At 41.9% G+C, this 14,631-nt stretch overlaps 1 protein-coding gene and 1 long non-coding RNA gene across 3 annotated transcripts in view; both read left to right on the top strand.

Moving 5' to 3' along the window:
- Window positions 1-1,293, top strand: part of LOC309339338 — a 77,640-nt gene extending 76,347 nt beyond the window's left edge. For both annotated transcript variants that reach the window (XR_014155188.1, XR_014155189.1), the window contains exon 4: window positions 1,213-1,293. This is a non-coding gene — a long non-coding RNA (uncharacterized lncRNA). The remainder of the gene's footprint in view (window positions 1-1,212) is intronic.
- The window catches only part of B3GAT2 (beta-1,3-glucuronyltransferase 2), a 156,685-nt gene continuing 143,346 nt past the window's right edge, over window positions 1,293-14,631 (top strand). The window contains exon 1 of the mRNA XM_081857376.1: window positions 1,293-1,325. The gene's annotated coding sequence lies outside the window, so the exon portion shown is untranslated. The remainder of the gene's footprint in view (window positions 1,326-14,631) is intronic.

The following is a 14,631-nucleotide window of genomic DNA, read 5'->3' as shown; positions in this document are numbered from 1 at the left end:
GTTCTCCAAATGAAGCTCTCTCAGGCCAGTGTTTCCCAGTTGTCAGTGTTTATACTACTACTATTATTTTTTTAGATTTGCCTTGAGAATATCTTTAAACCAGCAAGCTTAGTACTGTCAAAACTGACTCTGAAGAGGCTGTGCAGAATTTTAGGTAGGGGTCTCTCTCAGCCCTGCAATCCTACTTTTATCCTGCAACAGAAGGAGGAGAGGACTACTATTTATCAACCCGACAGGTTGACAGGGAATCCCTTTTCACCATAAGTCTCCATGTCTTTTATCAGAGGTCTTACCTTTTGATATAAATCCTATATCACTTGATATAAAGTTTGTATAATATACATATATATATATATATACATACACACACATACATATATAATGACAAATTTTGTTTTAAGGTATTTCTATCTTTTCCCTTCCTCCTTCTTTGAAATGAAAAAATAAATAAAAACCACTGGGTGCACATTCTAATGCACGTGGTCCAACACATGGCCCTCGAGGCCCTTTTTGGCAGTCCTTGGCAACATTTGACACACACACAAACACCCAGCCCTTACCCAGGTATGCTGAGCTTTGGCTCTGACAGGATCCTAGAGTCCTCCTGTCTCCTTCCCAAAGCTTAGTTAGTGCTTTCCTGGCTTTGGGAAGGAGATGTAAAGGCTCTAGGATATGGGTAGGCAAACTAAGGCCCGGGGGCCAGATCTGGCCCAATCGCCTTCTAAATCTGGCCCACGGATGGTCCGGGAATCAGCATGTTTTTACATGAGTAGAATGTGTCCTTTTGTTTAAAATGCACCTCTGGGTTATTTGTGGGGCATAGGAATTCGTTCTTTCTTCTTCTTCTTCAAAATATAGTCCAGCCCCCCACAAAGTCTGAGGGACAGTGGACCTGACCCCTGCTCTAGGACCCTGTCAGAGCCCTCAGGCCTCCTCTAAATCTAGCACCTTACTTATCTGGCTTTGGAAAGGTGGCATGAGTACTTGGTGGGGGCATCAGTTTTTGGACTCACTCTCCCCTCCTCCATGCAACAAGGCAGTGTGCACTCCGTGGGTTCCATGTCAATGTACTAGTATGGCCCAGTTGGCAGGAAAAGTTTGACCGCCCTGCCCTAATGAAATGTGCTTCACATGCCTCAGCTTGCTTTTATGGGGCAAGCGTATCATACAGTCCATACCATACAACTCAGAGGTTTGAATTTATTTTTTCAGGCAAAATATTCTACGCATGGCAGTCGCCTGTGTCCTGGATTGTGGGATTTTGAACTGGACCACATTTCAAGTTGAATAAAAGAAAGATTGATATGATTGTCAGTGCGCTCATGGTAAGAATACACTCACAGTGAAGTTTTGTTTAACAAATGCGTGTGTGTGTGGGGGGGTGCATTCTTGCTTGCAGGGCTGGCTCAATACATTTTGGTGTCAGGCGAACCACAAAATAGTACGCCTCAGGGAAGAAAGGTAGAACTAAAATCTACATTGGGAACAAGTGCTAGAGGAGACCTGCAGTGCCTCCTATTCCCCAAGAGGGGGCTGTAGACATGGTATTGGGGGGTGCCTGCTGAAATGGCAGCAGACCCGGCATCTAAGGAGTGCTCTGCAGTTGTTGCTGCCACTGCGGCAGCAGTGGTGGGCAATTCATTCCTTGGAGGCCAGATCAGCTGCCACCTGAGGCGGTCACCTCACCTTGTCTCATGAGTGGGCTGGCCCTGCTTGCATGCACTGGGGAAAAGAATATATAAATTCAATGTGAAAAACATTATGTGGAGGGGGGGGGAATGTATACGATGTGTATTCTAGGATTTTTGCTGAAATATCTCAAACTGAGCACCTGCACATTTTTGAATTTTTGTAACCAACTCCACAGCCTTCCTTTGTGTGTGTGTGTGTGTGTGTGTGTGTGTGTAGTCCCATACTTAAAACCAATTGACAAAAAGCCAATTAAAAAAAAAAACTGATTTCACACAGAAACTACATTTTTTCCATGCCCTATTGTGAAAAATATAATGTATATGTAAATTAACCAATCTGATTTGTTACTCTGTGTATTATTGGGGAATGAAGATAAGGAGATCACATGGGTGAAATCCCTCAGAGTTACATATGGCAGTGTAAGGGACAGCTGAAAAGTAGAAATTCTGGCACCATCCTTTCTCAGTCATTCTCATAGGCCCCAGCAGCTGAAGGAAAAGCTACTTTTCTAAAAATGTACTGCAGCATGCAGAACTGGTGCTGTCTGTTATGCTCGAAAACATTGCCTGGTACTACAGTTGTTGACAGCCACTGCATAAAAATTGCTAGCTATATTTCCATTTATCTGTTTTGTCAAAGGCTTACCATCTCCCCTCAAGGACGATGATTTAGTTCCCTCCTAGTAAAATTTTGCTGGTCATTATCGATGATCTCATGAACAAGAGCAGTTAGAGCAATGCCATCCAGAACACTGACAAAAATGGTGCATCGCGAGAATTTAAGCGCCGTGTACATTTTTCACAATGTATTTTGTCATGGGAGGCAGAGCTGTACTATTAGTCCGAATGCTAAATGTATGGTGCTGTTTAAAAATCTGAAGGATAAATTACAAATAGCAATTCTAGATCACCCTGGAAATGCAGCTTTGCTTCTCTATAAGCCTTGCACAATGCAGCCTTGATGCTGGGGCATCTTTTAAAAAAAAAAACTTGCCAATAACACTTTTTAAAAAATTAATACGTATAGTCATGGGCCCTGAAACATAACATGATTTATTTTATTACAAGTTTTCTATACTGCCTTGCATCGATGGAAAGAAATACCAAAGCAGTTCACATAATTTAAAAATGCAATAAAAATAACACTAACAATAATTACTAATCACTACTAATCAATAGTATTAAGGGTCAAGGGGAGCAGGCGTTTCTTCAGTTGGTAAAAACAACCCACAGTTGTTGATCTCAATGGGGAAAGCATTCCATACAGTTGGTGCCACAATGGAGAAATATTTCAGCATATTAATGCAATTGCTGTCAATCTTCCTTCCTTCCTTCCTTCCTTCCTTCCTTCCTTCCTTCCTTCCTAAAAATCCACTTTTTGCACAACTCCATAATCACCATGCTCTATTGCAATGCCACCTAAGTGTGTGCAACTGAATGACTACCTACTTCTGGCTCGATTCCTTCCCCTTCCTCTGTGAGATCTCACTTGTGTTGGATGTTCAGTTGTGAGTTCTGTGGGGCAGGGACCTATCTTTTCATACTGGTAAGCTATCATGCACTGGGATGGTGCTATCATTCATTGTGTACCTTTGGCCCTCCACAAGTTGTTGAACTACAGCTCCCATCACGCTTGACTCTTCATTTCTTTGCATTCCTGGATACCAAACATTCTCCCCTCTGCAAAAAAAAAGAAGATAACCTTAGGCCACTTACCTGGGAGTAAGACATATTGAATTCAATGTAACTTATTTTTGAGGATTCATGGTAAGGATCGCCTGTTACTATCTGTAAGGTTGGTTTACTCCATAGAGGAGCCAGTGTAAGCTACATAGTTGGATAATATCCCATTTATGTGAGTTTAAGAGTCACAAGTTAGTAGATGTAACAGACGTACCTTTTCCTTATTAATACAAGGGAAGACCACACCTGCAGAACTTCTCATCTCCTCGTCTCCTTTGTTTCTAAAGGAGAAAGAAACATATCTGTTTAGTTTCAAGAAGGCCAGAATTGTTGGCAAGCTGCCCAATGCAACTTCCCCTGCCTTCATCACTACCTGCCCCTCACAAAGTCTATGGCAGAAAGACGCCTTGGGCTCTTCAGGGTTCATTTCCCACTCTTGTCACCTTCAAAGTGTGATTCACAAATATGTTAAATTGATATCACCAAAACCCCATTGAGTATCCAAATTCAGTAGCATGCATAATTATATCCTACACAAATAATTCTTGCATCACTGCAATCATCTGATTTTCAAAAAGAAGAAGAAGATTGGATTGCACAACTTTTTAATGAAATGAAGCTGCACAGTACTTGAGCCTTAAACCATTTAAATCTTTAGAACCAAACTGGTGTAACTAAGATAACAAGTTTCAGCAACTTGCATTACAGCCTTTCTTCCAAGTTATGTATTTTTAATTGCAGAACTTTCACTCAAGGCTAAAAAAAAATTGCACTCTTATTTGGAAGATCAGTAGAAGTGTGAATTGAACTTCTGAGTAAACATGTATGGTTTCCTAGTATCTGTATGCTTAGGAGAACAGCCAGAACTCAAGTCAACAATATAGTTGAGAAGATCTCCTAGATATGTTGAAAAATTCAGTTTCTAATTTTTACATGAGAAGCAAATGATTTTTTTTAATAAAAAAATAAATCCTGAGGCCATAAAATAATCCAGTCTTGACAAGCAGTGAAGCCAGTGACTCATCTGTATCTATAATTGGATAAAATGTTATACTTTGTCAGAGCATTATTATAAATAATAGAGAAGGGAGGTTGTAAGTTAGGGGGGCTGCATGTTCATTTTTCGTGTTGCGACAGTCCTTTGAATCAGCAGGCCATTGGCCACCCCAAGAGCCTGTCATTAACAAGGAGAACACAATCTGCATTCGTTGTTACAGGTTTTGTATTTTATTTTTGTATGTCCACTTGCCATCTCACCCTCAATGGTAAAATAAATGCAGCCCTGGCTTTCCCGCAGAAGCCTGTATTTTCTTGGAATTTACAATTGTATGGGTAAATTCTAGATAAGCTGTGGATTACAGCTTCCATCAGCTCCCTCAACCAGCATGGCTAGTGGTCAGGTATGTAGGGAGTTCTAGTCCAGAGTATCAAAATTAGTGATGTACTGAACCCCATGAAAAATATTCCTATTAACAATTTCCATCAGCTTAATTCTGCCCATTTATACAGTAAATATTACACTGGAGCTCTCTGCCAAAGAGATAAGCCATGAGAGACTTACATGCCAACCTTTGGGCTTCCCATCTTAAAATACAAAGGCAGGAAGGTAAAATTCCTGCAATTAAGTGGCCATAAAACAATAAAGCAATATAACCATGAAGCTAGTTAGGAAGGAGCATGTTCAAAGAGATGCATGGTGTACAACTATGTGTCTTATCTCATAGCAGTAATTTATTGCATTGTTTTTATGTATTCAGATATCCCATGGGTATCTAAATCAAATCTTGCTTTGATTTAGAAAGCTTCCATCCATCTTTTAATTGTGATTTTAAAATGTGCACTTTTAGATTTAGCTCATAAATTAGATATTCCTGTAAAAGCTTCAAAGCATGCAAAACCCTAGTTTTGGAGCCATCCAGCCACTCTCATTTACAGAGATGCTCCTTGCTCTTTTTGTGTGCATTCTTACAGGGGGATTTGCCCTCAGCTATGCATAAAATCCTGTATACAATGTCTTTCTTTCTTTCTTTGTTTGCTTGCTATGGCTTTGCATACTGCAAGCCAATCTCATCTATCCTTTATTGTGTAACATTATTCTTACTAAATAATAATAAAAAATCCTTCCAGTAGCACCTTAGAGACCAACTAAGTTTGTTATTGGTATCTCATACCAATTAGAAACTTAGTTGGTCTCTAAGGTACTACTGGAAGGAATTTCTATTTTTTATTTTGTTTCGACTATGGCAGACCAACACGGCTACCTACCTGTTATCCTTACTAGTAAAAGAAGTTGTTTTAGATGGCTTGCGTCTCTCAGTAGCTTCTTCGTGGTTTCTGAAGTTCTATACCTAGGAGAAATGTGCATACTTCTATGTGGCATTTATCACTGGGAAAACTAGGGTTGCTACTTTATCTGACAGCCAAGGGCTAGATATGTAAAAGGCAGCATTTAGACTTAGGAACAAAGTATTGCTTGCTGTATAACTTTGGTGACCTTTTGGTAAAAGAATTCGGGAACTAGGGAGCATCCTCTATGTACCACCCAGAACTCAGTTTTCTTGGAATGAGTGTCAGCAAAGACAAGTGCCTTTAGAATATATGGTTTTACTTACACATATACACAATCCCAGCATAGGATGGAGGTGCACGCAGCATTAACACCCAAAAAGTCTTGCTTCCTAATTAGTTGCAGCTTTGGATCCAGCACAGAGCAAGCATGTATCTGTGCCTCCAGCTTCCAGCTCAATTTGTTATGGTTTTGCCATGATAAGCATAACCAAAGCAGTTGCTCTGTGCCGTAGAACTAAAGGGTGGGCCTTCCTCCACCCACTCACCAAAAAGTCTGTTAGGTAGGAGAACAATAGCCAGTGTAGTGTGTGAGAGCCAATGCCATTACATAGACAAAGGAACTAGTTTGGCAAGCTTGCTCTTGCTCATTCTACCTTACTGATATAGGATACCAAGAACTGGAAGGGACTCAGGGCGTCATCAAGACCAGGGGTCAGCAATCTTTTCCAGCAGGGGGCCAGTCCACTGTCCCTCAGACCTTGTGGGGGGCTGGACTATAATTTTTTTTGGGGGGGATGATGCAAGAGCACGATGATCCCCGGTTGCTGCTTACCTGTGTCTTGCGAGTGGCAGGGACTGGCAGCGGTGGAGGGATGATTAGCAACGTGTGAAAGGGCTGCTTAAAATGCCAGCCGCTCAAGCACTGCTGCTGTTGGCACCAACAAAGTCCAGCCCCGTTCCTCCTCTAGGCAGGGCAGGGGGAAGCCGGGAGGAGGGAGGGAGGAGGTGGAGGCGGCGCTGCCGCAGCCGCAGAGGGAGGGAGAGGGAAAGAACACATGCACTGGCGATCCATGTGGCGATTCCCAGACCATCTGTGGGCCGGATCCAGAAGGCATTTTGGCCTGATCTGGCCCACAGCCCTTAGTTTGCCGACCCATGATCAAGAAAAAACCCTCAACTCATAACAATATAAAGAGGAGAGAGGGTAGTGTAAACAGCAGGTTTGCAAATTACTATCCAAAATAGTACAGGAACAGGGCTGGGGGAAAACATTTTGTAGGCTTGGGAGGAGCCCCCATTAGGTGTTAGGCACTAGTCCAGCTCACAGCTGTGTGAAGGCTTGAGATTCTGAAGTGGCAGCTGCAAATTTCAAGCACTTGCGTGATAACTTTGCAACCTCTAAGGCAGTGTTTCCCAACCTTTGGTCTCCAGCTGTTTTTGGACTACAATTCCCATCATCCCTGACCACTGGTCTTGCTAGCTAGGGATGATGGGAGTTGTAGTCCAAAAACAGCTGGAGACCAAAGGTTGGGAAACACTGCTCTAAGGAGGCATGTAGCTGTTTCGGGCCACAACTGTTAGCCTATTCATCAAATAGTTTTGGAAATGCCACCATTTTATTCACTTTAATTACATTCATTACACCTCACTTGTTTATTAAGCACTCGTAGTATGTGCCACTTTCGCGATTCTGCATATCTGAGGGCACGAGGGGAGCAAAAGGGTTCTTAAAATACTTCTGTTTTGTGCAGTGGAAAATACAGCTCTTGTTGCCAGAATGGTAGTTTTAATACAGTGCTGACCATTCATCATGGTTTTTAAGAATAAATTTCAGAATATTCAAACTAGCCAAGCTCTCCATTAAGTGTAAATCTTAGAATATATATTAGAAAAAGAGAGAAATTATTGGAAGTAATATGATAATCAACAACTGATTTTTTTGGTGAAAATTATTGGTATCCTAGAATGATCACAGTTGAACAGAGACAATATTGAGGAACTTGGAGAATATTAAAACAATTGTTAATGTTTTATTAGAATTGCATCATAACTGTTCTAAGTCAATGGTCTTGATTTAAGATACCGTATATGGTTTACTTATAGTTCTATTAATGAGCTGTCACTTCACAATTACCTATAGAAATATGGATAATTGGTGGAATGGCTTTGCCAATGATTAATTATGCTAGGCTCAATATTTTGTTCTTTGTTCAGTCTATATAGCATAAAGGACATGCAGTGTACTTAATACTGGATGTAGCATTTCTCTTGGGAAAGCTAATGAAATGCATATTTGATGGAACTGCTGTCAAATGGATACAAAATGGGATTAAAATTAAACAGTGTAATTATGCATTGTGCAATGACTATTTGAGAGGAGATGTCAAATGGGCTTCTGAAAGGAATACCAGGGATCACTGATTCATTAACAATTTTGGTAGGTGAGGCAGAGAATCACACTAATCCAATATTAAAGTGATAAAAAGCTGGCAAGGGTTACAGATCTCATTGAGGGTAGGGACAGAATATGATACGTTCTGAACAAATTGAAAAAATTCAATATATGAAGAGTCTTTATAGAGTAAGATTTAATCAAGATCATGCAAATTACTTCACACAAGATACTAAAATGTGCAAATGCAGAACTAATACATGCTTGATAAAACTCTCAAATGCAACAGGGGTGAAAAATGTGTGAAGGCTGCAGTAACTTAATTTGGTTCCATCGTCTAGCAAGGAATAAAAGAATAGACAAGTTCACATGTCAAAAGACATAGTCCAGCAGAAATTACGTTGTAGGGAACAGTCATTTCCTAGAATCCTAAAGCTTGGTTGGGACCTCAGGGAAATCTAGTCTGATCCCCTGCTGATACAGGAAACCTAAGAGGGGGCCATCAAGCCTGTAATGAAGGTGAACCCACCGCCAACCAAAGGAGCTTGTGGTCCCACTGTGGATCAGCTTGTAGCATCTGGAATGAGTAGGGAGCATCATCCTGTCCTTTGCCTCAGGGAGCAAGATGGCAAGGCCCAGCTCTGCAGAAAAACAAATGGCCCTTGGGTAGCTTCCCCACTGCAGTGGCTCTTCTGGTCAATAAGTTACTTCAGTTACATAAGAGCTAAGTTTGACCTCTGAACTTGATTTTCCCCTCACAAATATCAAAACAGTTTGCTGGTGTTATGATATGTGAAGCTGAAGTGCAGCTGTGTGTGGTTCAGGAAAACTGGCTTCCCGTACCACCAGTAATGTGTCTTTTCTGTCCCTTAGTTCCTCCCGGCTAATTACTATAATGTTGTGCTTTCAAGATTAATAACAATTGCCATGCCTAGCTGATTCTCTTTTTATGCACACAACGACCACCATAGATTCTACAGTAATGGTTTATTCTTTTCAGTGTTCTGGAACGGACATTCGCTACGTACAGTACCTAAAAGTGGGTTATTCCGTACCCTAAAAGATAGGCAGGGACAGGCCTTTTCAGTTTAGCTAGGCCATAGGCTTAAAAGAAAATGGAATCATCAAAATACAGTTTTATGAAATTATTATTTTCTGCAACACCTCAGATGAGAGAGCTAAAGGATGAGGAGCCATCACACATTCCATAGAACCTTCACACGTTGTGTTTCACTCCTGCTACTGTGTGCTGTCTTCAGCATTCAGTGTACAGTGGTACCTCGGTTTAAGAACAGTCCAGTTTAAGAACAATTTGGTTTACAAACTCTGCAAAACCAGAAATAGTGTCTTGGTTTGAGAACTTTACCTCAGTCTGAGAACAGAATCTGAACGGTGAAAGGGCACCGGTGGCAGGAGGCCTCATTAGGGAAATTGCGCCTCGGTTTAAGAACGGTTCTGGTTTAAGAACGGACTTCCAGAATAGATTAAGTTCATAAACCAAGGTACCACTGTAGTTGCTTAGAAGATATATTTTATTACAAAGCTGACAGTAATATATGTACAGCATTTGTCGTCTGAGCTTAATATTTAACTGAACAAATTAATTGCCAGGCTTGCTTGCTCTTAAGATTATATTCATGTTTAACATATGTGAGGATGGGGTGCGTGCTCAAAGGGGGCTGCAGGATAGGATAAAAGATGAGGCATGGAAATGGGGGTGGTCTGTGTGCAACAGAGAGTTGAAAAAAGGAAGAGATGGAGGTGCAAAAGGGGTTTGCAAAAAGAGAGGGAGTAGGAGGCATGGGAATGGGGTTAAATCTTCAGGATAGCTCAGTCAGTAGAGCATGAGACTCTTAACCTCAGGGTTGTGGGTTCAAGCCTCATATTCGGCAAAAGATTCCTGCATTACAGGAGGTTGAACTAGATGACCCTTGCAGTCCCTTCCAACTCTACCATTCTATGATTCTGTGAAAAGATTTAAGGGCTTCAAAGGGCTTAAGATTTAAGGGCTTAAAAGTCAGCACTTTTAATTGAGTCCAGAGTGGCCTCTGAAAATACAGAATTCAGCCTGCACCTTAAGCTGTTCAAGAAAGATAAAAGATTCTACACAATTAAAAAACAAACCCAGGCTATTCAGAACTGGTAGACACTGGCTGTGGGAAGAACCCATTAGCAGTGTGTTTGTAACTAGTAATGTCGTTACAATCTGCCAATAAGGCAGGGTAAAAAATACTGATATGGAAAGATGTCCATATAGCATTGTCAGTCAGAGCTCATTAAGAAGAAAAATACGGCTTAGGAGACATGGGTGATTTGCTGGGTCACCTAAGAGAAAAAAGAGACAGAGAAAGGAATGGAAAATGTTCCAATAAGTGGCAGAGAGTAACAGATAGTTAAAAGAGCAGATGCTGTGTAGTAGCTACAGTTGCTATCACAGCCAGGGGAGCATTTGTTCAGCAAAGAATGCAAGAGATGCACATTGAAGTGACATATTGTGTAAAATAATGCAAGCAATAGTGTGTAATGGCAGAAAGCAGTGGGTATTGCTTTTGTACATGAAGTGCACAGTGAGAGTCAATGAGCCTGTTGCATCACTGCTGAGTGTTAAGGGAATGGCCATATATTGTTGAACAAACTAGGGACACAGAACAAGCTTGCCCATTTTCTTACAATTTTCAGAGGGGGTAGCTCACTGCTGTAGCAAATACAGTGGTACCTCTAGATGCGAACGGGATCCTATCTGGAGCCCCGTTTGCATCTAGAAGCAAATGTAACCCGTGTCCACGTGTCTGCGCGTGCGCAGGTCACGTTTTGGCACTTCTGCGCATGCGTGTGACGTCCTTTTGAGCATCTGCGCATGCCCAAGCAGCGAACCCCGGAAGTAACGCGCTCCGTTACTTCTGGGTTGCCGCGGAGCACAACTAGAACGCGCTCATCTCAAAGCACATTCAACCCGAGGTATGACTGTAGCAGTCTTGTGTTACCTTAAACAAATTTATCATGGCACAAGCCTTCGTGGGCTTTGTCAGATGCATGCAGTATTTGTGTGTGTGTGTGTGTGAGAGAGAGAGAGCATAAACAGACCAGAAGCCAATGAAATGTATAAAATACACAGACACTTACAATTGCATAATGTCAAGTGTTTCTTCACAAAACAGTTGTTAACATAGGCATCCTGGATTACATTATAATTTTTCCCCATTCCTTAAGAGAACACTGTAAACAACTAAAAACTTTGCCAGGATGAGAGTAATGCTTGTAATGTACGAGAAACTATGGAAAAATGGATTATTATTCTTTTAATAAATTAGAGAACATAAGATAAGCAGTGGGGGGGGGGAGATTGATAATAGTAACCATGGAAAGGCAGAGGGAGGTCAAAAGATTCAGAGAATGCTAAACGAAGAAGTGAATGATGTCTTTGAAATTAAATTTGTTACTTAAAACAGCAGCAGCAACAACAAGAACAACAACAACATAACTGGAACTAACAACAACATAGGCATCCTGTTATTGGTAAGCCAATTAATACATACTGTGTGATTTATCATCACCATCATCATCATCACCATCATTAAAACATTGTCCTTATTCAACCCACACGTGACAGCATAGGACCTCTTTGTCATTTTCTTGCAGTAATATATACTGTGAAGCTAGGGCAAGTTCACTGTGGAGCCTGCAATCCAGCCCCTGTTTATAGATAAGCCTTTGCTAAGCTGTATCATTCAGCCAACCAGATAGCCCTGTTTCAGCCCTGTCATTGCCACTGCTGCTGCAGTCAGTTGCCTGCTTGGTCTCCCTGGCAGCACCTGTCTTCTTTAGGCTGCAAAGAGGAAGACTGAGAAAGTGTTGTTGAAGGGGAAGCAGCGACCCCCCCCCCATTACAGCTGTTCACCTGGACAAGACAGTCCTAGCTCAGCAGTTGAAAAAGGGTAGCAGCGCTGCTGAGAAACAGCCTAAAACAGGGACTTCCGGTTTGGCTGCACCCCATCACCAGAGGTGATAGCTGCTACTGGTCAGTTGGAGACTTCTTTTCCAGCAGGAGGTCACCATGTAAAACAGCCCATAGAGAGTTAAAGAAAGAAGAAAGTGTTTGGTCGTATTGACTTGGTTCCCAACTTTCCCATGAGCAGGAACCCTCAAGAGATACTCCACCTGGCAGAAGGGAGAGAGGTGATATTTGCTGGTTTCACCCTGCTCAATTATCCCATTCCACCCCTTGCTCAAAATCCCATCTAGAGGGTTGTGGAGAACAACATGGGAAGTTGTACAAGGAGGCTGCAGGACACACAACACAACACAACACATAGGAGTCTTCGTTGCACTGGGATTCCTTCTGTGAACCTTTCATTCAAAGACAAATGACTCAGGAGCCAAGCCACTGTAACGGACCTGCACTGGTTCAAAGCCATTAAGGACTTCCTAACTTTTCAAGACATTTTACAGATATACCTTCATGTCTCTGGTCCAGGTGAAAAGCACACCTTAGTAGGGGGCCCACTTAGTAGAGTACTTTCCACAAGTGCGATGTATGTCTCCTTTGATGGTATAATTGCAGTAACATGGAAATAGACTCTTTAATGTAGGAGAATGAGGGGGAAATACTCAGAGATTCAAAAGGGGTTTTCTTTCTCTATTTTTTGGCAGATAAAGAGCCTGAAACTATAACTTTTTGAGGAATTAGCCTATTCAACTTGGAAAATAGTTTAAACTGTGTACTTTGCTGCTCATTACTACTATTGAAATAACCATTAGGTATCCATATACTCTGGCTTATCCATCATCTCTCATACAACCCTCATTCTCCCCTCCCCGCCTTTACTTCCCCAATCTCTAAATCCTTTCTTCTGCTTCTCTGCTATCCGTAGCAATTTTCCCAGGCTCATTTCCCTGTCTTTAGATGGGAATTTATAGTGATGCACCATCATAGAACTAATGGTTCCCTGCCACAGACTTACTATTTGCCCCTGGGCTGGCTGCTTTCCCTCACCTTCAGTTCTCCATCTAGATAGGAATAATATAATGATGACCTACATCTCATGTGTAGTTTGGGGGCAAACATGATAAAGACTGGAGAAGCAAGTAGGTCACCATACTATATCATAGCTGATGGATTGCAGAACAGAACTGGTCACTTCTGACAGAGTCCTTTTAATTTTTTTTTAAGTGTTTCTTGTGCCATTTGTAGGGTGGATTCTTGTGTGTTTCCTGAGCTTTGTTTTGAAGTTAACTGTGTTGCATTTATTTCATATGGTTGGTGAGATTCAGATAAACCAGCTCTTCCTTTTCGATGAGCAAAACATGTAACTGGAATTCTTAGCAATTTTAAATTTATAGAGGCAAATCAATAACAGTTACACAAAGGGAGAAAAGACAGAAGTTGGCATTCACCGTTCTGGAAGGGAAAAGGGCAGAAACTATCTTAAACAAATAAAATGTCAGATTCGTTTTATAAATTTTTGTATTTGTGAATAATTATATCGAATAATTCTACCTGTGGGAATCTCTTAGGTGTAAGGTAATGCAAACAAAAAGTACAGTATCTATGGTAACAAACAAGGAACCATAGCTGTGCCAAAAGGAGACTTCAAGAGCCATTAAAATTCCTGTATCACACACTGGAAGGGCTGCATCAGAATGGTCAAACCACGTGCTACAAGCTGAGTGCATACAATATGAACAGTTCAAACAGGAAAGGATATATGAAGACTAGAAAGCCAAGTAAAATTTGGGCCAACGGTCACCAAACTTAGAGCCAATCTACACGTACAAATAAAATGCAAGGCCATAGAGTTATTGGGACTGAATACAGGAATCACTGATGTGATGCCCATGAGCAGAAGAAGAAGAAGAGTTTGCATTTGATATCCCGCCTTTCACTTCCTTTAAGGAGTCTCAAAGCGGCTCATAGGCGCCGACTCCATGGGGCCTGAGGGGGCCCGAGCCCCCTCAAAAATTCGTTTGGGGGGGCTCTGCCCCCCCAATAATTTAAGAAAATTATTAGTTATATTATGCTTTGTAAAATCACAAAATTATGTTGGTATTTTTTATTTTCCTTGTTTGACGATAGTTACCTTTAAAAATACATTCAGTAATGAGTTAAAACAAAGCCACTCCCGATCTAGAGAGGTGTGGGGTTGCGGGCTCTCGACCCATCAACAATCTCGCGGGGCTGGCGTCAGCCCCGCGAGAAGCGGGGATTCCCCCTAGCTCATTAATATTCACCGCCCACGGTGGCAGCCAATCGGCTGCCGCAAAGGGCGGGCCCTCACAGGTTCACTTAAGGTTGGGGCAGGCCGGTGCTCGCCCCTTTCGTTCCCCCAGCAGCAGCGGTTTGGAGGTCTTGGGCCCCCCCAATATTTTTTATAAGTCGGTATGGGCCCCCGCCCCCCCCAATATTTTTTATAAGTCAGCGCCCCTGAAGCGGCTAACATTCTCCTTTCCCTTCCTCCCCCACAACAAACACTCTGTGAGGTGAGTGGGGCTGAGAGACTTCAGAGAAGTGTGACTGGCCCAAGGTCACCCAGCAGCTGCATGTGGAGGAGCGGAGACGCGAACCCAGTTCCCCAGATT

Source organism: Podarcis erhardii, assembly GCF_964252035.2.
Source record: "Podarcis erhardii genome assembly, chromosome: 3".
NCBI lineage: Eukaryota > Metazoa > Chordata > Lepidosauria > Squamata > Lacertidae > Podarcis > Podarcis erhardii.
This window is presented reverse-complemented; position numbering and strand designations above follow the sequence as displayed.